The 25248-nt window shown below is 35.8% G+C and overlaps 1 protein-coding gene and 1 long non-coding RNA gene across 3 annotated transcripts in view; one reads left to right on the forward strand and one right to left on the reverse strand.

The window, feature by feature from the left end:
• Positions 1–25248, reverse strand: part of LRRTM4 (leucine rich repeat transmembrane neuronal 4) — a 768419-nt gene that overhangs the window by 227280 nt on the left and 515891 nt on the right. The gene's annotated exons all lie outside the window — the stretch shown is intronic.
• On the forward strand, positions 1484–24598 carry LOC105514627. Its single transcript, XR_001002210.1, has 4 exons — positions 1484–1520; positions 2936–3024; positions 5337–5442; positions 23834–24598. It is a non-coding gene; the product is annotated as an uncharacterized LOC105514627 (long non-coding RNA).

A 25248-nucleotide genomic window follows, 5' to 3' on the forward strand; every position in this document is an offset into this window, starting at 1 on the left:
GTGGCCATGTAACATTTGGCCTATGGGACTTAAGGAAAAGCCTGCTGGATGACACACATTCAGCTAGCAGGCTCTCCGCAGCATCCTGTTCCTCCTACCCTAAACTGTGATATGGTGCTGGAGGTGGAGAAGACTTCTGGCAACTTGAGGTTAAGGACTGACATATTAAGTTTGGAAGATCAGAAAAACAGCAGAAGCCTGAAACACTGGAGATACGCTGGAGCCACTGAATTACCACTAAACTGCCATTTTCAAGATTCTTTATCTGGGAGAATAAACTCCTACTTGTTTAAGTTCATGTTAAGTGTATTTACTGCAGCCCAAAGCATTCCTAACTATACTGATGCTCACACTCAAGTTAACATGATTAAAAAATTGATGTAGACATAATGTACTTACATTTGCACAAGTAGATAGTAAAGGGGAATTTGAAAAAGCAAGCATTATTAATTCGTTTCAAAGCAAAATAATTTTTTTTTTTGAAATTTGGGGAAAATCAGAGGATAGAATTTTCCTTTGACAGCATTCTAGACATTCAAAATAAAGTTTTTCTAAATTACTAATTTTCTTTGTATGACTGGGTCTTTCAAAATCCCATAAATTCAAGCAGTTTCTCTTATACAATTCTTCCAAAAGGAGTTCTTTATCTTCTATCAAAATTTTGGTACACTTTAGAAGAGCTTTTAAAATTTTATTTGAGATTATTTTGTAAAAAAGATGCATTCCTAATTTAGAAAATTTGGTGAAAGAGTTTGTACTAGAAATATGTAAAAGTTGTTTATATTTAAACAGTTCCCCACCTGTGAATTAAATGGTGGAGGATAATGCTTCCTTAAAAGTAAATTGAGAGATTGCTGCTCCTGTAAAAACAACGATTCACAGAGTTTGCTTTCAGCTTGCAGCCTCAGTAGGGTAGCATTTCTTTCCTTTCTTCTGCTAACACCACAGAAAAGGAACAGAGGAATAAGAAGGAATAGGATGTCCCTTCCAGAGACCTTGAGTGACAGTTTGGCAAACGAGGGTCATCACTTTAATTAGCTTTAATAACCCAGAGCAGGGTGAAAGATCTCCTCCTGAGACTAAAGTTGCTAGCTGTTGAAAGGATGCTAGTGAAAATTCTGTTATGTCAAATGTCTTGCCGCATGATTTGAAGTTTTTATTAAGGAATCCAGGAAGTTAGAGGCTTCTGACTAATGTGAGCGGTAATCAAAAAGGAGATAAAGTCTAATGCTTAAATTTTTTTTTTTTAAAGCAAAACACTGACTTTTTTGAATGGCATTGTATTTGTATATTATAGTGGTTCTGTTAATGTGCTACTCACTCATCATTTTTAATCATAAAAGAGAATATTGAAAGACAATATGAGTCTTTAATGATTGTGCAGGAAGAATGAATTTGCCCCACTCCACTCCACTAACATTCTCACTTAGAGATTTCAAAGACCTGAAAACCAATAATTCACACTCTGAACCACTGAGATCTCAATTCACAATCTTTTACTTGACTGCCTCTAGTAAAGGGTAGAGTTCTTGACCTTCCATTCGCATTGTAACTTTTAATTTTATCATCTGCTTTACCATCCAGAGATACGACTGATTAATCTAGTTATATTTTAAATAATGTTAACTCTAGATTTTTCACTGGACTTTTGCAGTTTAGCAGTGCTACTTTTTTTTGAGATGTTCCTTCTGATTAGCTACTTGAATTTTCATTGCTTGACTTGAACTTCTGAAGAGTGTGCATTTAAAATTCTGTTCTTTTAGTTGCAAAGGAAAGCATTATTATCCTCTCTTCTTCTATGGATTACTAAAAATGATTTGGTTGTAGGAGATTTAGCATTGTAGAAGATTTTATTTCATAGTCTTTAACCAAAAATATAGTAGACTGTTTTCTTTTCAAGATATGATGTCTGCAAGAGCTGAATCAGAAGTTCTCCCTGCACAGGTCAGACATTTCCATTTCTAAGTTACTTAGGTCTTTTCCTTTTTGGAGGTCTTCTCTTCTGCAAAGAAACCAATAGTTGTTTGTGCTTTTACATTACAGAAGACATGTAACTAATGTGGCTAATCTGAACATTTTGGGGGCATGGTAATTACAAAGATATGATCTTGCTTCTGAAATCTCAGAAGTTGAACATAATGAAAGCCCAGAACTAACTGGCACAGCTATCCTGGCACGTATAATAAGTTTGTTTGAAAATAAAATCAACAGGGAGAAAACCTGAGTCGAGAGAGAGAAAATGAGATAGATCTCTAATGATATTGTTTGTACTCTTGGATTCAGCCATGCCTAGAGCAAGTTTACTCCTTGGACTTTGCAGCTATATAAGCCAATACATTTCTTCTTTTGCTTTAGCTAATTTGATTTTACTTTCTATTGTATGCAAATAAAATAAATATGGCAAATACATTACCTCATCTTCAATTTGCCTGGTAACTGATAGAAAACATTTCAAATAACTAGATAACATAAACTATTATGACACCATATTTATCTGACAGTCGGTAGGCAATAGTGGGAAGATACTGGCTTAATAAAGTATTCTTTTATTTATTTTTTAGAAATCAATGAAAAAATATAAAATCTCGAGTATTTTGGAAGAATGGTATGGGTTAGGAATAACAATTCTCATAATATTTATCTAATCCTCACTTTTTTGTAAATTCTATATACGAATTGTCTTTTACAGTATTTGTTATTAATTTTTATATTTTCTTGTTAAGAAGTGCTGTTTCTTTTTATAACCAAAGGTCGTATAACAGCTGATTGTAGCCAGAATGCTAGCACTTATAACATTCAAGGAAAGTACCCAAACTTCACCTGGTGACAAAGTGCACACTTTTCAGGATTAAATAATTTATTCTTTTAAAAATAAAACTCTAAAGAAGTATCATACTTGACCTTATATGTCTACATATTCTCTTGGTAATATTAGGTGATGTCTGGAGCAGTGATTTACAAATGGGAGCAAAGGTATCCAAGGGAATGCTCAGAAATATGCAATGGGGTACAGGAAGAAGATGTGCGAGTTCAAGTTTCTATATATATATTTTTGTATTAGTAATTTTAAGTTTCACCTATGTGTATATGTTGTTTTCAATAATCTAAGTAATGATGTGGTAACAATTTCAAAATTTCAATGGCTTAATATTGTAAAATGTATTCATCTCTCATGGTCAGAAAAATGAGATAAATGTATTTTAGAGTTTTAAGCCACAATAGGTTGCCTAGGGCTTTGCTCCACACAGTTTCTCAGACAACCAGTACAACAGAGTCTCCATTATCCTGCAGATGCACCAAGATGAACACATGGTTTCCTCCACTTTGGAGGCCTGAAAAGGCAACACTGGGAAAATTCTGCAGGACATTTCGCTACTCCACTGACTAAAAGGGCCAGGAAATATAGTTGCCCGTATGCCCAAAAAAGAAAGAAGAGCTGAATATTGGTGAGTACTAATAATGATTGCTACAGAGTATATTTATTATATGAATAAATTTCAAGTGCTAAATATGCAGGGTAAATGCTATAACAATTTTACTTGTATTATGTGTGATAAAAGAATATTTAGAGACTAGGAAGTCACTCTTAGATACTTTCTTGATACTGTAGCTCTGGGTTCTTTTTCCTTGTGTCAACTTTCATTTGCCTCTATAATTAATTTGTTCTAATCATTACTATGGGTTTTCTTGTGTTTTCCAGTCTGCAGCCAACCCAATTTCTCCAAATGCTTCCTCTTCCCAGTTTCCGTCATTGTTATTGATAACTTTAACAGGTAAAGGCTCAACTCGATAATTTCATAGCAAGTCTCCTTAAGTCCAAGGCAAGAAAAGAGTAGAATGAATGAATCCTTTACCTGTCCATGGTAGGTGTTCCACTAAAATCTAAATCAGGGACATTGAGGTGGTTGATGATGATAATATCCTTGACCCAGCTGCTAATTCAGAGAAATTTGTTCTCCATAAAGTTGCCATGGTGATAGAATGTTCCAGTCTACACAAGACTTTTGTTTTTCCTTACGATATGGACATCAACTTATACTATGCTGCAATTACTGAAATGATGTATTTCAAAAGTCACCCCTTCGAATTCCTCAAAAAGAAACAATAAAACTTTTTAAAAGTCCCAAGTTTTCTACTAAATATTTTGTAGAGGCGATAAATTTAGCCATTACATTGCACATATTATAGTGAAACACTTTAAAAATTATTATTAAATATTTCTGTTCTCTAAGCACTCTCTTCAGTTCCATGGCAGGTGGTTCCCCCCAGCAATCCCTTTCTTTCTTTTCCCACATATTACCTGGACTTGACATCTCCTATCACCTTTTAACCAGAATTGCCACCAGAATATGATTAATTCTTTTCTGGGAGGCAGTGGTATAAGGTAACTGTAGCTACAAAACTCAGATTGGTAAAATAAATCTTACTGTAGCGTTTAGGAAAACAAATAACCTCTGAGAAATAATCACTTAAAATAGTTCAAGTATTATCAATTATTATGAAAACAAAAATGTATCCTTTCTTAACTTCTACTTCAAGCGTCTTATCAAAGAATTTTTCCCAACAATTTCAATGCTTCTTAAATAGTTATTTTAGGCAACACAATTTCTATATATTATTATATGTATTGTTCAGTTTTCAATTTGATTTATCCACTATTTCTCAATTGTTTTTGCAATTGTTAGTCTTGATCATAGATACTTCTGTCCCTAAATAAAATGACTGAGTAGCAGGTAGATGGAAAATTTAATAATCTATTTAATATGGTATCTACAATGGTCTGTTCAGCTCTCATATTTCCTAAAGTGCTACTTGTTTTCCACAAAAGCATGCCTTAGTGGTCTGTAACAGAACCCACAACAAAGATTTTCTTATTCATGATCTAAGGGTTTGAAGTAAATTACTTCATGTTCCAACATAGAAAAATTAATAAAAATGTTGAATCTGCAACTGTATAAAATAGCATAAACAAAGATTGCCTATGTTGTGTATAGTACCAAAAAGGATACTTTTGTTAGTATGAAAACATAATTACTTGTTGAGAGAGAATACAGTAAATGAGTTGAAAATGCACATTCTGGAGCAATCTTTCCCTGTCTTTGCAATGAATAGTTAGCCTGTCCAGGGTTACTTAATCTCTCTAATCTCAGTATCCTGAGCTAGAAATGGAAATAATGGATCTCAGTGTGTTATTGTGAGGGTTAGATTTAAAATATCTATAGCAGTCATATCAAAGCTTATTATTACTATTATTTTGACTGTAGTTGTCATAATCATTATTTTATAAAAATTATTTCTATAATGTTTTTAAACTTCTTTTCTTCCCTGTCTTAAAGTATTTAAGATTTAGTTTACTTATCTCAAAAAGAAGGGACTAAAATTTCAAGGGGAGAAATAACAGAAGCTAATTGTGATAAAAGAGATAAAGTACATAGCATAATGGTGAGTAACTATTGGCTATTTACTTATATTGTTAATCATAGCATCTTTGAATATCTAGTAAGTTTCACACAACTATGTTTCATTATTTGGTTTAGGGAGAGGCAATACCCCATGAAGTTTGAGCATCCATAAAAGTTCTTTCTGGGTAAATCTAGAAGGCAATGCCCTAATCACTCTTTACTAGGAAAATTTCTCAAGGTTGTATTTGCAGGGCAATCTTGGCAGAATAAGTAACACCTCTAATTCAATCTTAATTTTGTTTCAACCTATGAAAAAGTACACTTCCTTTTGCTTTCTAAAAAGATGGTGGGAAACCACACAATAAAAACTACAAAGTGACCAGCTAACAACTTCATGATTAGGTCAAAACCTCATATATCAATATTAATCTTGAATGTAAATAGTCTACACACCTCACTTAAAAGGTACAGAGTAAGTTGGATAAAATAACAAGACCTATCTGTCTGCTGTCTTTAAGAGACTCATCTCCTATGTAATAACACACATAAGCTCAAAGGGTTGGAAAAAGATCTATCAGGCAAATGGAAAACAAGAAAAAGCAGGGGTCATTACCTTACATGACTTAAAGCAGACTTTAAATCAACATACTGTAACTGAATGAAATTGAGACTCAAAAATTTATACAAAGGAACACAAAACCAAAATTTTATTGTTTGAAAGGATAAACAAGATCAATAGACCACTAGCTAGATTAACAAAGGAAAAGAGAGAGAAGATTCAAGCATGCCCAAGTGGAAACAACAAAAGTGACATTACAACTTACCTGACAGAAATACAAAAGATTCTCCAACACTATTATGAAGAAGCCTATGCACACAAAGTACAAAATCTAGTGGAAATGGATAAAAAATTCCTTGAAACACACAACTTCCAAAGATTGAAACAGGAAGAAATTCAAGCCCTGAATAGACTAATATTGAGTACTAAAGTTTCATTAGTCATAAAACATCTACCAACCAAAAACAGCACTTGACCAGATGGACTCAGAGCCAAATTCTACCAGATGTACAGAGAAGAGTTGGTACCAATTCTACTGAAACTATTTGAAATAAATCAAAGAGGAGGGTTCCTCTCTAAATCATTCTATTAAGCTAGCATTACCTTGATAATAAAACCAGACACAAACACAACGAAAAAATAAAACTCAAAGCCGATATCCCTGATGAACATAGATGCAAAAATCATCAACAAAATGTTAGCAACTGGAATTCAACAGAACATCAAAAAGTTAATTCACCACAATAAAGTAGGCTTTATTCTTGGGATTTAAGACTGATTAAACATACACAAGTCATTAAATGTGTGGTTCACCACAGAAACAAAATTAAATTTAAAAACCATATGCTTGTCTCAATAGACATGAAAAACCCCTTTAATACAATTTAACATCCCTGCATGATAAAAATTCTCAGCACACTAGGCAGTGAAGAAACATACCTCAAAACAATAAGCGCTATCTATGAAAAACCAACAGCCAATATCATAATGAGTGGGAAATACTGGAAGCATTATCTTTTTTTTTTTTTTTTTTTTTGAGACAGAGTCTCGCTCTATCGCTCAGGCTGGAGTGCAGTGGCCGGATCTCAGCTCACTGCAAGCTCCGCCTCCTGGATTCACGCCATTCTTCTGCCTCGGCCTCCCGAGTAGCTGGGACTACAGGCGCCCACCACCTCGCCCGGCTAGGTTTTGTATTTTTTTAAGTAGAGATGGGGTTTCACCGTTTTGGCCAGGATGGTCTCGATCTCCTGACCTCATGATCCGCCTGTCTCGGCCTCCCAAAGTGCTGGGATTACAGGCTTGAGCCACCGCGCCCGGCCTTGGAAGCATTATCTTTAAGAACTGAAACAAGACAAGGATGCCCACTTTCACCACTCCTATTCAATATAGTACTGGAAGTGCTAGCCAGAGCAACCAAGCAAGAGAAAGAAAGGAAAGACATCCAAATAGAAAAAGCAATCAAATTATCTGTTTTGCTGATGATATGATTCTATACCTAGAAAACCCTAAAGACTTTGCCTAAAGCCTACTAAAATTGAGAAACAATTTTATTAAAGTTTGAGGACACAAAATTAATGTAAAAAAATCAGTGTTACATTTATACACCAATAATGTCCAGGCTGAAATTCAAATCAAGAACATAATATCATTTTCAATAGCCAGAAAGAAAATGAAACATCTAGGGATATGGCTAGCCAAGCAGGTAAAGATCTGCACAAAGAGAACTACAAAACACTGCTGAAAGAAATCAGACACAACACAAACAAATGGAAAAACAATTCATGTTCATGGATTGGAAGAATCTATATCATTAAAATGATTATACTGCCCAAAGCAATCTACAGATTCAATGCTATTCCTATCAAACTATTGGTGTCATTTATCACAGAATTAGAAAAAAACCTGTTCTAAAATTCATATGGAATAAAAATGAGCTAAGATAGCCAAAGAAATCCTGAGCAAAAAAAAAAAAAAAAAAAATCTGGAGGTATCACATTACTTGACTTCAAAGTATACTATAAGGCTTTAGCAACCAAAACAGCATGCTTCTGGTACAAAAAGAGACACTTAAACCAATGGAGCACCATAGAAAACCCAGAAATAAATAAACCCCCACACCTACAACCATCTGATCTTTGATGAAGTCAACAGAAATAAGCAATGGGGAAAGGACTTCCTCATCAATAACTGATGCTTGGATACCTGGCTAATCTATGTGAAAGAATAAAACTGGACTCTTACCTTTCCCTATGTACAAAAATAACTCAAGATGATCTAATGATTTAAAGGTAAGACCTCAAACTGTAAAAATCCTAGAAGAAAACCTAGGAAACACCATTTAAGACATCAGGTTTTGCAAATGATTTATTACTAAGTCCTCAAAAGCAATTGCAACAAAAACAAAAATTGAGAAGTAGGAACTAATTAAAGGAATTTTGCACAGGATTAAAAAAAAAAACTATCATTAAACAACTCACAGAATGGAAGAAAATACTTGCAAACTATGTATCTGACAAAGATCTAATATCTAGAATCTATAAGGAACTTAAATATCTCATCAAGCAAAAACCAACCCCATTAAAAAATTGTCAGTGAAAATGAACAGATACTTCTCAAAAGAAAACATACATTTGGCTTACAAATGTATGAATAAATTCCAACATTACTAATAATCAGAGAAATGTGAATCAAAACCACAGTGACGTATTATCTCACATAAGTCAGAATGGCTATTATTAAAAACACAAAAAGCAACAAACGTTGATGAGGTTACAGAGAAGAAGGAATGCTTATACGCTCTTAGTGGAATGTAAATTTGTTTAGCCACTGTGGAAAGCAGTTTGGAGATTTCTCAAAGAAGTAACACTAGAACTAGTCTTCTACCCAGCAATCCCAACAATGGGTATATATCTAAAGGAAAATAAATTGTTCTATCAAAAAGACACATGCACTCATAAGTTTATTGCAGCACCATTCACAATAGCAAAGATATGAAATCAACCTAGGTGTCCACCATTCATGGATGTGATAAAGAAAATATGGTATATACACACCATGGAATACGATGCAGATGTAACATAAAATAAAAACATGTTTTTTTTTTTTCCCCCCCAGCAATATAGATGCAGCTAGAGGCCATTATCCTAAGCAAGTCAATGCAGGAACAGGAAACCAAACAACACATGTTATCACTTATAAGTGGCAGCTAAACACTGGGTACTCATGGACATAAAGATGGCAACAATAGACACTGCAGACAATTAGAGGTGGAATGAGGCAGTGGGAAATAACTGAAAAAATGACCTATTGAGTACTATGTTCGCTGCTTGAGTGACAGGATTAGTTGTATCCCAAACCTCAGTATCATACAATATCCACATACAACAAACTTGCACATGTATCCCCTTGAATCTAAAATAGAAGTTGAAATTATTTTAAAAAATTACAAAAATAAACAAATGAGAAAAAATAAAATAATACATACAATGATGGTGAATCCCCCAAGCTGTATTTCTATCCTGCAACATATGACCAATTTCATGTGCAAGCATCCAAGATGGGCCCTTTGCATTTCCTTAGAATTGGAGAGTGTAGAGAACTGATGTAAATCAGTGTGAAGCTTTGGCTACTGTTATTGCCATGAGCAATAAAAATCCCATGTCTCTGATCCAGGAGTCTCATGACTTTTGCTACCATTATTGAGACTGTGGCAGGCTAACCTATTTGCTTGTAAGTAGGATAAAATTTGAAATCCTGCATCATTCTTGACATAGTCTAATTATAAGAAATATTATGAATTATTAGCTTTATCAAAATTAACAGAATAAGATGAATAATTTGTGATTGATACACTGAAGATTTATCTCATGATTTTATGAACATGACGGTTATAGTAAAGGAAATCCAGCAAATAGTTACATAAAAGTATATTATCTGCTGTTTTGATGAATGTGTGAAATTGATTCACCCTACTATCAACAAAAATGTGTGCAAAGTTTTATTTAAAAAAAGCGAGTCGACTCTATTTTATGGCATTCTATCTAAGCTAAATTATTATCTGACCTAACTAGGAAAATGAAATATTTGCTCAAATCCCTTCCTGACATTTTCATCCAAATCAAGAGGAAAGTTCCAAGGGTAGACCTCAGAGTTGAATCTGATAACCGACAAGTCTGTCTTATTATAAGACTTGAGATTGGTAGGAGAAATTTGACCTGAGAAACTGAACTTTTAAATTTTGAAGTGTGCTCTGTAGAAGTAAAGTTTAGAAAATGCATATAAGAGACAGAAGGAAAGGTAAGGAATAATTATGAATGGAAAGAACTACCTAGATAAGTCCTTATTTTCATATTTCCCATCAATTCAGTTCACATGTATTTTAAAAGTAGCATAGTCAAGAGCAATTATTGAATTTAGCTTTCTGCCTTTGAATTCATGTTCAAGAGAAATATGGATGCAGAATGCTTATACTTGTGAATTCTGGTCAAGATATTGCTGTAATTATATGTGAAATCCCTCTCCACCTTGGTTCTAAATACCTAGCATGATAGTTAAAGTACTTTTACACCATATAACCATCTCAATGAACAAAAGTGGAACTGAAACTCACAACAATAAATGAAGCCTGAATGATAATTCTATGAAGTTTCTAGATCAAATTCTGGGGGAGGCAATTGGGGAATTAGCTCTATCAAAGTAAAAATTAATAAATTCCCCTGTTATGTCGCAGCAAGCAAGAATCATGCAGAAGTCTTGAAACACCCACAATAGTAGATGCAAAAAAGTCACAGTCACTGCCTAGTGTTGCTGTCTAGGAAAGCTGGAGGGAATATAGATGTCCATACAACTGGGACCAAGGTAAGTCATATAGATTCAGGAACTACAACTCTGGCATCTCTACAAGATGAGAACTCTGCGACTCCAATGTAAATATAAGATCCCAATTTGCAGGTTGGAAACAACTAGACACAGATGGGTGAACATGGGAAATAGAAAGTAAATATGTGCCTATGCATACACAAACACCTATTCAAGAAAAATTGGCATATCAAGGTCTAAAGCACAAAGAAAAAAACTAGTAACTTAAGGATAGTATTAAAAAAACTCAGGGAGAAAGAATTAACTTATGAGGGTATGCAGATAATGTAGTATATTTTTTAAATTATTATAAAATGAATCTACCTAAAATACTCAGAGAGGTAAAATAAGAAGGTCATAAATCACCAACAGGAAATTATGGAACAAAGCATAGGTGGATATAAATCAGGAATGAGTTGACATGTAAAAGTACCAATTAGAAATTCTGAAAATTAAACATGTTATCATAAACAAGCAATAGATGTAATATATTTCAGAGGGGCCATAGAACAGAGAAAGTTATTGAACTATGAGATAATGTAACTTAGATCAATTTTGTTGATTTAGAGAAACATGCTATCAAAAGCTCATGAATTTAAATAAAACCTCTGTTGAGAAAGTATTAAATAAATAACATTAATCGTGAGAGATTCTGTGTCCTACTAATGAAAATTGTGTCAATCTGCATATTTTGCTTAGTCCTCTAAAGGGTTCTTTTCAGGTTACCTGAACAAAGACTCATTTCAGAGGTTAAATAAAATTAAGTGTGGTTACTTCTTTGAAAATTATGGAGAAAAGACAACTCTTAATAATTGTATAAGATCAAGTAAACTTTTGCTTATAATTTAATAACATATATTACTAAAAATTCACAGGAAAAATAAAAAATGACTATAAAGCTGCACTAATTCTTAAGTGCAAACTTAATACAAATATCATCTTGCCTGGAAATATGAAAAATGTCATAGGCATTTATGACCACAGTAGGATGTTGGGAGGAAAATACCTCTGGTAATAATCTTTAGGAGCAAATGTACACTGTTAGTAATGATTGATGAAAAGTTTCCTCACAATCTGCTGAGAAAAAAATGTTAAAATGAAATTACGTGTAGTTATAGAAAACAAAATTATATAATTGACATAACTGAGTTATTGGCCCGAGAGTCATACCTATTGCTATCTGTTTCTTAGAGGCTCACTCTTGCAGATGCTTGGCTGGAACTTGTCAGTGCTTCTATACATACAGGAAATGATAAAGATCACATATCAAGCCTGGCAAATACCTATGCTGAGAAAGAAATGCTGGTCCTCATCAAGGGAAAAGGAGCCAGAGCTAAAGGACAGGGTGTTGTCAAGTGATACAGAGTTAGGTTTTTTTAGATACCTTTCTCAGAATGTCTTATTTCAAAGTCAGTAAAATTTTAATTAACCTAATTTCCCCTGTTCTGATTTCATGCTCCCCAAGCAACTATCAATTTATGAAGCTCAATCAAATGGGCTTCAAATATTTATAACTCTTTGACACTGATTTCTAGAAGCTAATTTTTACTTTCAGTCCCGAATTTTTTTTCTTGATTCTCATGCAGTTCAAATACAGTGGTAGAGATCATTGATTGTAAACATGTTGGCATACCTACCAGTATAAATGCTTTATTTCTCACTGGAAGTTTGATGATTTAGAAATCTCGTATTTGCCTTAGTTTGTTGAGATGTTTTATTTAGCATGACTACTCAGTAGCTCAGGCCTCATCACCCATGAACACTGATGAAATATGAATCTGAAACCCTAAAGTGATGTTACCAAATTGAGGTACTGTCTCATGAGATCCACCAAAGCTCAAACCAGTTTTCCTTGATACCATACTGCTCCCACTTGCTGATTCAGTCTACTAATTTATACCATCACTGTTTTACAAAGAAGAAACAATGAAGTCATATTTAAGAATATGTGGTTGGTGACAGAGCTAGAGAAAACTAAACTAACATTCTATGGCAGGGGTCCCCAGCTCCCAGGCCACAGAGTGGTACCTGTTAGGAATCGGGCTGCACAGCAGGAGGTGAGCACCGGCCAGCAAGCGAAGTTTCATCTCTATTTACAGCTGCTCCCCATAGCTTGCATTCCACCTCCAATCAGATCAGTGGTGTCATTAAATTCCATAGAAGTGTGAACCCCATTGTGAACTGCACATGTGAGGGATCTAGGTTGCACACTCCTTATAAGAATCTAATGCCTGATGATCTGTTACTGTCTCCCATCACCCCAAGATGGGAATGTCTAGTTACAGAAAAACAAGTTCAGGGCTTTCACTGGTTATATATTTTGGTGAGTTGTATAATTATTTCATTATATATTACAATATAATAATAATAGAAATAAACTGCACAACACATGTAATATGCTCAAATCATCCTAAAACCATCCCACCTCGCTCCCTATGTCTGTGGAAAAATGTCCATGAAACCAGTCCCAGTACCAGAAATGGTTGGGGACTGCTGATCTATGGAGTATCTGTTACATACAGTACACTGCCTGCTATCCCATTCAGCTTGTTCTGTTTAATCCTTACTATTTCCTACATAGGTATAGAGGGTTACATCACCAGTCTAATTAGAGAGTTGAGGGATTTGGATCATACTCACAACTGCCATACAGTATCTTCCCAGGGCACCTAGAACTGGGGTTAATGTTAATGATGTTAATGTTAATGTGTGGCCCTTCTCCTATCTATATTATAATCAATTTGAGTGCTGCTTAAACAAACAGATCCATGATGCACACACACTACCCCTCCCCAACACGCACAGAACAACAGTAACAACAATAATACCAACAACCAACTATGAAGTCAAAAATTTCAGGATGACACCCAGGAATCTGCACATTTAACCAGAAACCCCAAGCGATTTTTGTACACATTGAAGTCTGACATCCACTGCTATAAAATTTATGTGTATCCCGTTGGAGAGAAAACAAAAACACAATGTGACAAAAACAGTCACTGTCACAATCCCTAGTTACCCTTTCCTCAATTTTTCCTCTATATTTTCTGCTTTTTTTTTTTTTTCTTAACATCAGGCATACGTTGAGATGTCTTTTAGTCAGTCCTGACTTATAGTCCCTTTGTGGTTATGACTCATCCCAAACACTTGCAAACTGAACTACAGCAAAATCAATAAATCAACGTAATTAAATCACTATCATAAGGAATATTACTCAACAGTATAAGAACTGTAACTACTTGCCCTAACATGTGTTTCTTTCTATTTCCTATCCCGGGGATAGATACAATTCTCAAGTGAACAGTTTTCAGAAAATATCTTGATGGAATCTCAAGATGTACTTCAGCGACTGGTACACAGTAATGATGGTTGTGACTTAAGACTCTCTAGGGGTCAATCGTAAGGCTGTAAAAAATGCTTAAATCCAGGAAGGAAAACACAAAGGGAAACAAACAAACAAAAGGGTTGGTGGGGATTTCACAAATGGCAATGTGAAGGACATAAACAGTTTCTCTCAATTTTTAAAAATCAACATATATTGAGCCTAGGCGGGCTAAAACAGAGATACTCCATTTTGAATCATGACAGGAATAGAAGAGCATGTGAAATTTCTCCAGCTTTTCTACCTTTCAGATTTTAAAAGTTGAATCACTTAAGCTGTTAATATAGTAGAAACAATCTGCATATATCTGGCATACTGAATTTTCTTCACCCAGATAGTTTTGAATTCAATTTTGTCTTTCACAGCACACAGTTTAGAACTTCCCTGTCTGTACCTATTTTCCATTTGTCTCAGGATATCAACTAAAAAATCATTTTGAACAATTATATAATATAGATTCCAAACTTTTATAAAATGGATTCAACATGCCATTTTTAGGTGGTTTTTATTCTACCTTAAAACTAAGTTGCTACAGTTTAAAAGTGCACAAGGACAGAGTGACAGCCCTATATACTATGGAAAGAATGAAATAGACAATGATAATAGCTTCTTTCAGCTAGGAAACTGTAAAATAGACTGTTCTTTTTTAGACATTACTAAAGGTAGACTGAAAAATGCCACCTATGTGATTTTTTTGGTTTCTTAGCTTCATTGGACTTGATGAATTGACAAAAGCCCCAGACAATGGCTGATATGGAGAAAGACTGAGAAAGTGTGTCCATAGATGGAAAAGCATGACTCTGAATCAAAACTGTGAATGAGCCTGTGGGGGCAGCTGGACACAGGAGAATGTTTTGCCCTCATTAGTGAGCAATTTCTTCTTTTGGACTGAACATACAGTCTATCTCCTTCTCAGCCTTAAAGGATTTCTAGAAAAAATAAAGTGTTGGTAATTGTGTGGCTTTCTCCATTACAAAGACGCTGATATTTCAAGTTCAAAGAGTTACAATAAATGAGAGTTTGGGAGAGTGTATGCAAACCTGTTAGTAGAAAACTTGACCATTGCTTATGCCCTTGGTCTTGTCAGTTGTATCTACAACACGTAAGTAGTAAAGGGGTTGCTAAGCAACTTCTAACTTTTAACATTAAGTGTGCTCAGGGACTACATACTGCAAAAGCACAGTATTGCCCATTGGTAAAAGAGGACGCCCTAAGTAAGATGAAGTGGAAGGCATCTCTTGATTGACCTTTCAGTTTGTTGTTTGTGGAATAGGAAGCAAAAGAGATATTCATGTTTTGGTTTGCTCAGGAAACTTACAGAACTCAAGAGTAGTAGAATGACTAACATTATTTTGGCCATTCCTACATCTTGTTTTTCTTCGTAACTATTATTTAGATTCGCTCTCTGATCAGGAACATTTCTTTTTTTTTTTCTTCTTTTCCTGAAATCAATCCATGGGCCTCCATGGTGGCTGTGGAGGAACATTTTTCACACAGCAACACCTTGATTCTTGTACACTGGGAATCTCCTTGCCCTTGGGAAGGCACTGTGCCTCCTTAGTATTTTATTTCAAACGAAGCTGCTTTATGCCTCAGGGGAGAAAGATTTGATACATTTAAACAACAGCAACAACAGAACTTAAGACACACAAATAAAATATTCTTCCTAAGCCCAAAGGATATGAAAATGTGTTCAGTATATTTAAGTTAACTAACTAAAGTTGTCCTGCCTTGTTTTCTGAGGCTTTAGGCTCAACCCATTGAAGTGCTGACTAGCTGTCATGTCAGCAGCTGCTGCAGAGAAACCTATACCAGCCCTCTTTAAATTCTACACTCAAAAAAGTGAGGCTCAAAGAGAGAAGACACTTACTCTCCAGTCTGCCCTAGGCTTACCTTGTGAATTCTGATTACTGTTTTAGGACCACACTTGTTTCTTGAATAACTGACAGGGGATCTGAAATGATGAATATATTTCATGGAGAGCCTGGGTCCCAATTCCCAGGAAAGTGATCTACCTGCTACCTCAACAAGCCAACTACATCAGAATGCAATACAACATTCCTAAGGCAAGTATGTGCATGTGAGAGGAGTTTAGTGGATCAAACATTCCCTTTCTCTGCATGAGAATTTTCCATTAATACTTATGTGTGGATAGGAGGCAGGATCAGAATCAATAAACAGCCCAAAATCAAGGCACCATCCTAGAGTTCTGTCTTTCGTTTATCCTTATAGCCAGTTTTCTGTATCTACATTTACTACAAAATCAGCCCCTCGATATCCAGCAGAGGCCATGTTAGGTATTCCAAAAGTTAACACTCAATTGCGAGAGGAGATACTGAAGGACAAAGAATTTTCCACAGTGCTTCTTCTGCCTTTCTCCCATGCCCTCGTGCATAATCCCAACTCCTAACTGCTTTAGTCTAACACTGTTGACAAAAGTCTTATTGCCTAAACAATAACAGATCTGTACAAACAATCCCTTTCTTTTCGAGAAATATCTATGACAAACATGAACTTCAGCTCACCCCTCCTGTCAAACCTCCTTAAAACACTCTGCCCTCCTACTCCAAGTACGAATGTTCATTTGGAGCCTTCTCATGCCTGGCATTTTCAATAAACGCTTATGTTAATGGTGCTTGATTGATTTTCTTCCACACAATGTATAAAATATATGCTTAACATTTTACTCTCCTAGAATCAACATTATGATGACTTTGCACATCTTCAATGTCACACTCTGTATTATTCTCAAGTAATATTGTGAGTCCCCTGTTTTCAAATGTATATTTGGCCTCTTTTCAAACATATATGTTAGCTTACTTTCAAAATAGCATTTTAGAGTTCATTTGCTGGCCAGGATCAGATGCTCTACAATGGGGGACTGCAAAGTAATTTCAGAAGGAGTGAAATTTGGTGTCCTACCCAGATTTCTAAAAGAGAAGCTGCAAAAATCATGTGTTAATGAGAGTTGTGTGGTAGATGCCCAATTCTTGGCTAGAGGAAGTCATTTTTTTCCTGTATGCAGATCCCCAGCAAATACTACAATAACTTTTCAAATAAATAGTATATGGGTCTTTTTCCCCATAACCACCATTGCTGACTGCCTAATCTGATACCATTGATAACTGGAAATATAACTATTTCCTCCTAAGTGCTATCCCTATGTCTATACTAGCCCCAAATCATCTGTTCTTTTCATAGAAGCCAGAGTATTCTTTTAAAAACATAAAGTAGAATTTGCCACTCTTCTGCTTAAACTCCCAAGACTTTACTCCACAGTGCCCTTTCTGCTTTCTGAAAACACCTTGTTCTCTCCTTGCCCTTGTTGCTTCCTTGGTGTCCTTACTCCCACCTCCTCCCAAGATTGTCTTTTTCTCATCATTTAGGTATCTGCTTAAAAAGTCTCTTTTTAAGAGATGCTCCTTAGAACACAGAATCTAAGCTCTACCTCCCACATCAATACTCTTCATCACATTCTCCTGTTCTATTTATTGAGCTTATGTTTTGGAGTACTTAATAATATTTTAATTTATGCTATTCATTTTTACTTGTTTGTTTTCTGGACTGCACCAATAATTTATGCTACATAGAGCAAGGAACTTATTTGTCTTGTCAATAGTGGTAACTTCAGTATGTAGAATAGACTTGACATATAGCCATATAGTAGGTACTCAGTATAATTTCTGTTTATTTTTAATTTTTTTATGTGTAGTTTTTACTTTGCAATAAGAGTATATGGAATTTCTCTTCTCTAAAATTCACTTAACCTGTAACTTCAGCATTTTATGTTCTTATTTATGTTATTTTACTCCTGTTGATAGAATTTTGTCTGTGTTTGTATTTTTATAACATAATTTAAGCATTTTTTATAATTATAGATTCTATTTTACTTTTATTTGCTTATTTCCATTATTATTATAATAAATATTAACTACTTATGTAGCGCTTATAATATACTAGGAAGTTGGTATGTATTGGCTCTGCATCCCCACCGAAGTCTCACCTTGAATTGTCATAATCCTCACGTGTTGTAGGAGGGACCTGGTGGGAGGCAGTTGAATCATGCAGATGGGTTTTGTCCCATGCTTTTCTTGTGGTAGTGAATAAGTCTCAAGAGATCTGATGGTTTTATAAAGGGAAGTTTCCCTGTATATCACCTTTGCCTGCCGCCATGTAAGATGTGACTTTGGTCCTCATTTGCCTTCTACCATGATTGTGAGACCTTCCCTGCCATGTAGAATTATGAGTTAATTAAACCTCTTTCCTTTATAAATTACTCAGTCTCAGGTATGTCTTTATTAGCAGTGTGAGAACAGACTAATACAGTAAATTCATGCTGGGTAGTGGGGCACTGCTGTAAAGACACCTGAAAATGTGCAAGTGACTTTGGAACTGAGTAACAGGCAGAGTTTGGAACAGTTTGGAGGGCTCAGAAGACAGAAACATGGGGAAAAGTTTAGAACTTCCTAGAGACTCGTTGAATAGTTTTGACCAAAAAGCTGATAGTGTTATGAACAATAAAATCCAGGCTGAGGTGTTCTTACAGGGACATGAAGAACTTGTTTGGGAGCTGGAGCAAAGATCACTCTTTCTATGCAAAGAAACTGGCAGTATTTTGCCCCTGTCCTAAAGATCTGTGAAATTTTCAACTTGAGTGAGATAATTTAGGGTTTCCATTGAAAGAAATTTCTAAGTAGCAAAGTGTTCAAGAGGAAGTAGAGCATAAAAGTTTGAAAAATTTGCAGCCTGAAATGCAGTAGAAAAGAAAACCCCATTTTCTGGGGAGAAATTCAATCCTGCAGCAGACATTTGTATACACAACCAGGAGCCAAATAATTGCCAGCATGACAGGTTCCCACACCCATCATAGGCCTAGAGGCCTAGGAGGGAAAAATGGTTTCCTGGGCTGGGTCCAGAGCCCCCCTGCTGTGTGCAGCCTAGGTACTTGGTGCCCTGCATCCCAACTGCTCTAGTCATGGCTAAAAGAGATCAAAGTATATCTTGGGCCATGGCTTGAGAGGGTGCAAGCTCCAAGCCTCAGCAGCTTCCACGTTGTGTTGAGCTTGTGGGTACACAGAAGTCAAGAATTGAGGTTTGGAAACCTTCACCTAGATTTCAGAGGATGTATGAAAACACCTGCATGCTCAGGCAGAAGTATGCTGCAGTGGTGGTGCCCTCATGGAGAATCTCTGCTAGAGCAGTGCAGAAGAGAAATGTAGGTTCAGAGCCCCCACACAGAGTCCCCACTGGGGCACTGTCTATTGGAGCTGTGAGAATAGGGCCACTGTCCTCCAGACCCTAGAATGGCAGATCCACTGACAACTTTTGCCATGAACCTGGAAAAGCCATAGACATTCACTGCCAGCACATGAAAGCATCCAGGAGGGTGGCCAAGTCCTGCAACTCCACAAGAACGAAGCTGCCCAAGGTCGTGAAAATCCATATCATGCATCAGCATGACCCAGATGTGAAACATGAAGTCAAAGATTATTTCAAAGTTTTAAGATTTGACTGCCCCGCTGGATTTCCTACTTGCATGGGGCCTGTAACCCTTTGTTTTAGCCAATTTATCTCATTTTGAAGGGGTATATTTACCCAATGACTGTACCCCAATTGTATCTAAAAAGTAACTAATTTGCATTTGATTTTACAGGCTCCTAGATGGAAGGGACTTGCCTTCTCTCCAATGAGATTTTGGACTTGGACTTTTGGGTTAATGCTGGAGTTAGTTAAGACTTTGGGGGACTGTTGGAAGGCATGTTTGTTTTTGTTTTGTTTTGTTTTTTTGAGACAGAGTCTCACTCTGCCATCCAGGCTGGAGGGCAGTGGCATGATCTCAGCTCACTGCAACCTCTGCTGCCTGGGTTCAGGAGATTCTCCTGCCTCAGCCTCCCAAGTAGCTGGGATTATAGGTGCCTGCCACCATGCCCGGCTAATTTTTGTATTTTAATAGAGACAGGTTTTCAACATCTTGGTCAGGGTAGTCTTGAACTCTTGACCTTGTAATTCACCTGCCTTGACCTTCCAAAGTGCTGGGATTACAGGCGTGAGCCACCGTGGCTGGCCAATTTGTTTTAATATGTGAGGACATGAGATTTAGGTGGGGCCAGGGGTGCAGTGATATGGTTTGGCTCTATTTACCCACTCAAATCTCAACTTGAATTGTAATAATCCCCACATGTCATGGGAGGGAGCTGGTGGGAGGTAATTGAATCATGGGAGCAGGTTTTTCTTGTGCTTTTCTCATGATAATGAATCTGTCTCATAAGATCTGATGGTTTTATAAAGGGAGTTCTGCTGCACATGCCCTCTTGCCTGATACCATGTAAGACATGACTTTGCTGCTCATTCACCTTCCGCAGTGATTGTGAGGCCTCTCCAGCCACGTGGAACTGTGAGTCAATTAAACTTCTTTCCTTTATAAATGACTCACTCTCAGGTATGTGTTTACTAGCAGTGTGAGAACAGACTAATACAGAAGTATTCTAAACACTTCACAAATATTAGCTTATTTATTAACATCCTCTCGTGTTAGTGCATAGATACTATTATCCTTATTTTACATACAGAGAAACTGAGGCACACAAAGGATAGTTAAGGTTCATAATCACCTAGCAAATAGAGGAGTAAGGATTCAAACTCAAATCTGGAATCCAGAATACAAACTCTTAAATGAATACATATCTCAAAACCCCAAAATGATATATATTTAAAATATGTCATCATATATGATTTAATATTTTCCTTTTCAACCGTGCTCTTCTGAGAATTTTTATCTTCTGAACAAAGGACATTCATTTCTTAAGGGGTGAAAATATGGCTTAGAATAAAACGGACGTTAGAATGACCTAGGGTCCATTTTTTAATCTGGACCCTAACACTTTGGGAATCTAAGGAATTACAATAATTTCAAGCATAAGCCTTTAAGAAGTAAGATTTTTCTAAATTCCAAAGCTCATTTTTACTAAATCAGATATCAAAGAGATGTTCCCTGTACTATGGTGGAAATTAGTTGAGAAATATGACCTAGGAATCTTATCCTTCCAAAAATAAAGCTTCCAGAAAATTTTCTTTTGGTAGATGAGGATCAGAGGAACGATAAGTAAAACATAACATTAGGGCCGATGCCAATTGCAAAGTCCTGTATTCAATGTAGCATTCTGAAGTATAGAGGGGTAAGAGCCAAGGAAGACGTGTAAGTTGTTGAGCTGGAGAGTAGCCCCCAGAATCTGCAGACATCATCATGACACACAAAAATAAGCTGAAAGATCCTAGACTTCTAGGGATCATGGAATATTTGAAGACAACCGGGAGACTAGAAAGGTCTGGAATCACAATAGAGGGATTGCAAAATTGGACATTTTGATGCTTGTCTATGGCAGGTGGCAACAAGCTGCTCACAAGAAACAGGCAAAGCCAGCTAAGCTTCAGTGGAAACCAAAGTTGAACACCAAGAGAAGAGGTCAGAGCAGACCTTTATCCTGTGGAGACCCATAAAGTCCAGAGGACAGCAGTTGTACCAAATGTGTCTCTAGCCAGCCACATTGATACAAACATCCTTTGGCATCCAGGTTTAAGGAGGACAAAGGATGAGCTTTATAGGAAGAGGAATACCCAATATGATGGGAATGTTGGTTTTGTTTTTTGTTTTTGTTCTTTGTAGTAGGAAGAGTTTGAATTAAACAGAAAGATTAAATTTTAACTGGGGCAAGCCGACAATAATGGAAACTCAAGAGAATTTGAGATTTCCCTATAATAAATAAAGAGGAATATATATATATTTGCACACACAAGATGAAGTGTGGGCATATTTGCAGTTCTGATGTCTAAGAGAAGTAAGACTAAGAAACACAGAGGATTGTGTGTAAAAAGAGGAAGCAATCATCAAGGCTTCCTTTTATATTATGTTAAAGGAAACACTGAGTAACTTTAGACACAGTGCAAAATATTATAGCAATTTTAAAAGATCAATATGAAGATAGCAGTCATGCATGTAAAATTTGCTGAGATATATTGGCTATATGAACAAATTTCATTCCCATGTGAAAGAATATATTTGGAAAGCAATGAAAGTCTATGCACAGAAATAGGCATTTCCATTCATTGCAAGACCAAGGAAAAATTTGATTACAAGGTCTGAGAAAGTGTTAATCTGCCATAGTCCCTTCACTGTCTATAAAAATGGCAACATAGGTTTGTTACTAAATTGTACATTTGCCTGACATATTGTTGAATAATTTTGCCAGTAAATCCCACATTCAAGTCTCTCTTAAGGGACAGAATAAAGGAAGGTATTTATAGTCTTCTTGCAATGGGTCAGTGGAAAAGAAAAGGCTACATGTCTTCCATTCGGCTTTAGAGAGAGAGTTCTGTGAATAGAAAATTGGCTCTTTTCCTAATTACTCTCCTGGAATCAGCTGCTGAGTACAACTCCATAACCTACACCAACCAACAAAAGATATGGCAAAGGTTAAGTGATTTTGTCCTATATCCAAGATAGCTTTCATATAGCTTCATTGTTCCTTCAATGAATCGAGTCATTCACTGAAAATGCACACTTTTACTGTGTTCCAGATTTATTATCTAAGGTATTAATCTCCACTGCGCCAAACTGAAATACAGAAGGAAAATGTAAACCACACCAAGGTGAACAATTGTAGCAGCCTTTTGTTTAACCAATCACTTATCATGTTTGGCCAGAGGCATCAATGAAGGAGACAATGAAAAAAGAGAATAAGTAAAAACTTCAAATGTTGTGTGGTGTTAGCGTATATTAATCTCATCCCAAATGGCAATCTTTACCTTTAAGTCCCAATAACTAAAGGAAAATTACTTGAACCGGTGGTATACACATTTAGGTTTACATCTTAAGTGAAAGCTGATGTGTAAAACCTCTAACCTTTGTTTCTCTGATAATTATAATCTGTTTTTTTGTTTTTTTTGTTTTTTTGTTTTATAAATTCAAGCCAAATTCCTAAAGGCTGCATCATGGAGACATCATAGAATATGTGGTTCAGATTCTTCAACATGTTTAAAATAATGTAGAGTTATTCAAAAGCTAGCCTATGTGGATAGTCTGATTTCACCACTGATATGATATTGACCGAGCTTTATGCATAAGGTTACTGATATTGTCACCATAGAACAAATAATGTGGGGGCTGACAGGATTAAATTCACCAAATGTTGTCAGTGCACTTCCTGACAGCTGTATATTTGAATGCCATCTGGATACCAGACTATACTCTTGTCTTTCTTGTTAAGGTGTGTTTGCTGTATAGCTCATCCTTTTATCAGTAGTCAAATCATGTACATCAACTCAGTGAATTTATTGCTTCTGCCTGGGACACAGTGATTTCCAAATGTACCATTTTTGTAATTGTTTTCTGGGCCTGAAGGCATGACAAGGCGTCGGCAATGCCTTTCTAGTAGCTTATTACTTTCTCCTAGGAGGATTCACTGTTTCTGACTGGGTTAGCACTTTCTGTCTAACAGTTTACTGTGTCATACAGTATGCTAGGTCTCAAGCCACATTGGAGCCAACAAGAAAAAAAAAAAAAAAAAAAAAAAAAAAACGATGAAATGCAGCTAAACAGTTTTACTGACTGACATCTTCTTGTCTCTTCATTCACAGAGTGTGATCCCCTGGAGTTTTACAATCACTTGAAATTCAAAGGCAAACGCTGGGAGCGCACCATCATGAGAATTGGCACCAATGAAAAAGTTTGTCAAAATCACTCTGGCACTAAACCACTGAATGTTTTCAACACAAGTAGAAAGCTGACATCATTCATAGACAACTCATGGACCAACACGAAGGAAAAAATGTCAGATCCAGTGAATTTCTTTTCTTGCAATTACTGTATGATTTCGACATTGGCATCTATGAGAAATACTATTTTCCTCTGAAATGTTTTCTGTAGCATTATTTTGTTTACCATGGGAGGTTTGTCTTTTCCCATTTTCCTTAGAAGTTGAACACACATTTTCAAAGCCTGCTAGTGATTTTGAATTTCAAAAGCGATTACAAGCATGAGTCATGCACTACGACTCATCCCTCTCACATGCTCTAATTGTATAAACTATATCCTTCAAAGCGTCTTACGGACACATTAAATATTAGTAAACACATGTTAAAGTGCCAAAAGGTATGATTCCTTCACACTTGCTGATAAGACTGTAACTGATCCTTTAATTTCTGTGTGTGATTCCAAATAAAGCTAAGACTCTGGTAAGCCTCGCATTTTTAACATTAAACTTGAACACACCAGTTCTGCTACTACAGTAACCACATCTTGATTCTTAACAGCAGTTAACTTCACCTCCATAATTTCTCTTGTGTTGCTTCAAATTATTTGTTGTACTAAGCACATTTTTTCTACCAATAAATTCATGCCTCTTATTACAATGTAAGTTTCCATCTCTTAATCATTTGAAGAATAAATGGTCATTTTCCAAACTATCTAAAGAAGACCTCTTCACATCACTATCATAATATTTTACTCACTCTTATTTTGCTCAGGACAGTGTATCGACTGTCTTCCATCATTAAACTCAAAATTTTATCAGGGCATGACCCTTTTTTTTAAAGAAAAAAAGTTGATTTAACTTTATTTTTAAATTCATAATAAGTAATTGAGTATATAGTATACAGAATGATATTTTGATATATGTATACATTTTGAGATTAATTCGAGCCATTTAACATGTGCATTATCTCATATAAATATCTATTTCTGTGGTGAGAACACTTAAAATCTACTCTCTAAGCAATTCTCAAATACACAATATATTGTCATTAACTGTAGTCAACATGATGTCCAATAGTTTTTTGGAATGTATTTATTGCGTGTAACTGAATATTTGTGTTGTTTGATTAATATTCTCCAGTTGCTTCCATCCTCTAGCATTTAATGACTACTATTTTACTTTCTGTTTCTATGAGTTTGATTTTTTTACATTCCACCTGTAAATGGGATTATGCAATATTTGTTTTTCTGTGCCTGGCTTCTTTCACTTAGCATAATGTCTTCCTGGTTGATCCATGTT

This window comes from Colobus angolensis, unplaced genomic scaffold (assembly GCF_000951035.1).
Source record: "Colobus angolensis palliatus isolate OR3802 unplaced genomic scaffold, Cang.pa_1.0 Scaffold249, whole genome shotgun sequence".
In the NCBI taxonomy this organism is placed as follows: Eukaryota; Metazoa; Chordata; class Mammalia; order Primates; family Cercopithecidae; genus Colobus; species Colobus angolensis.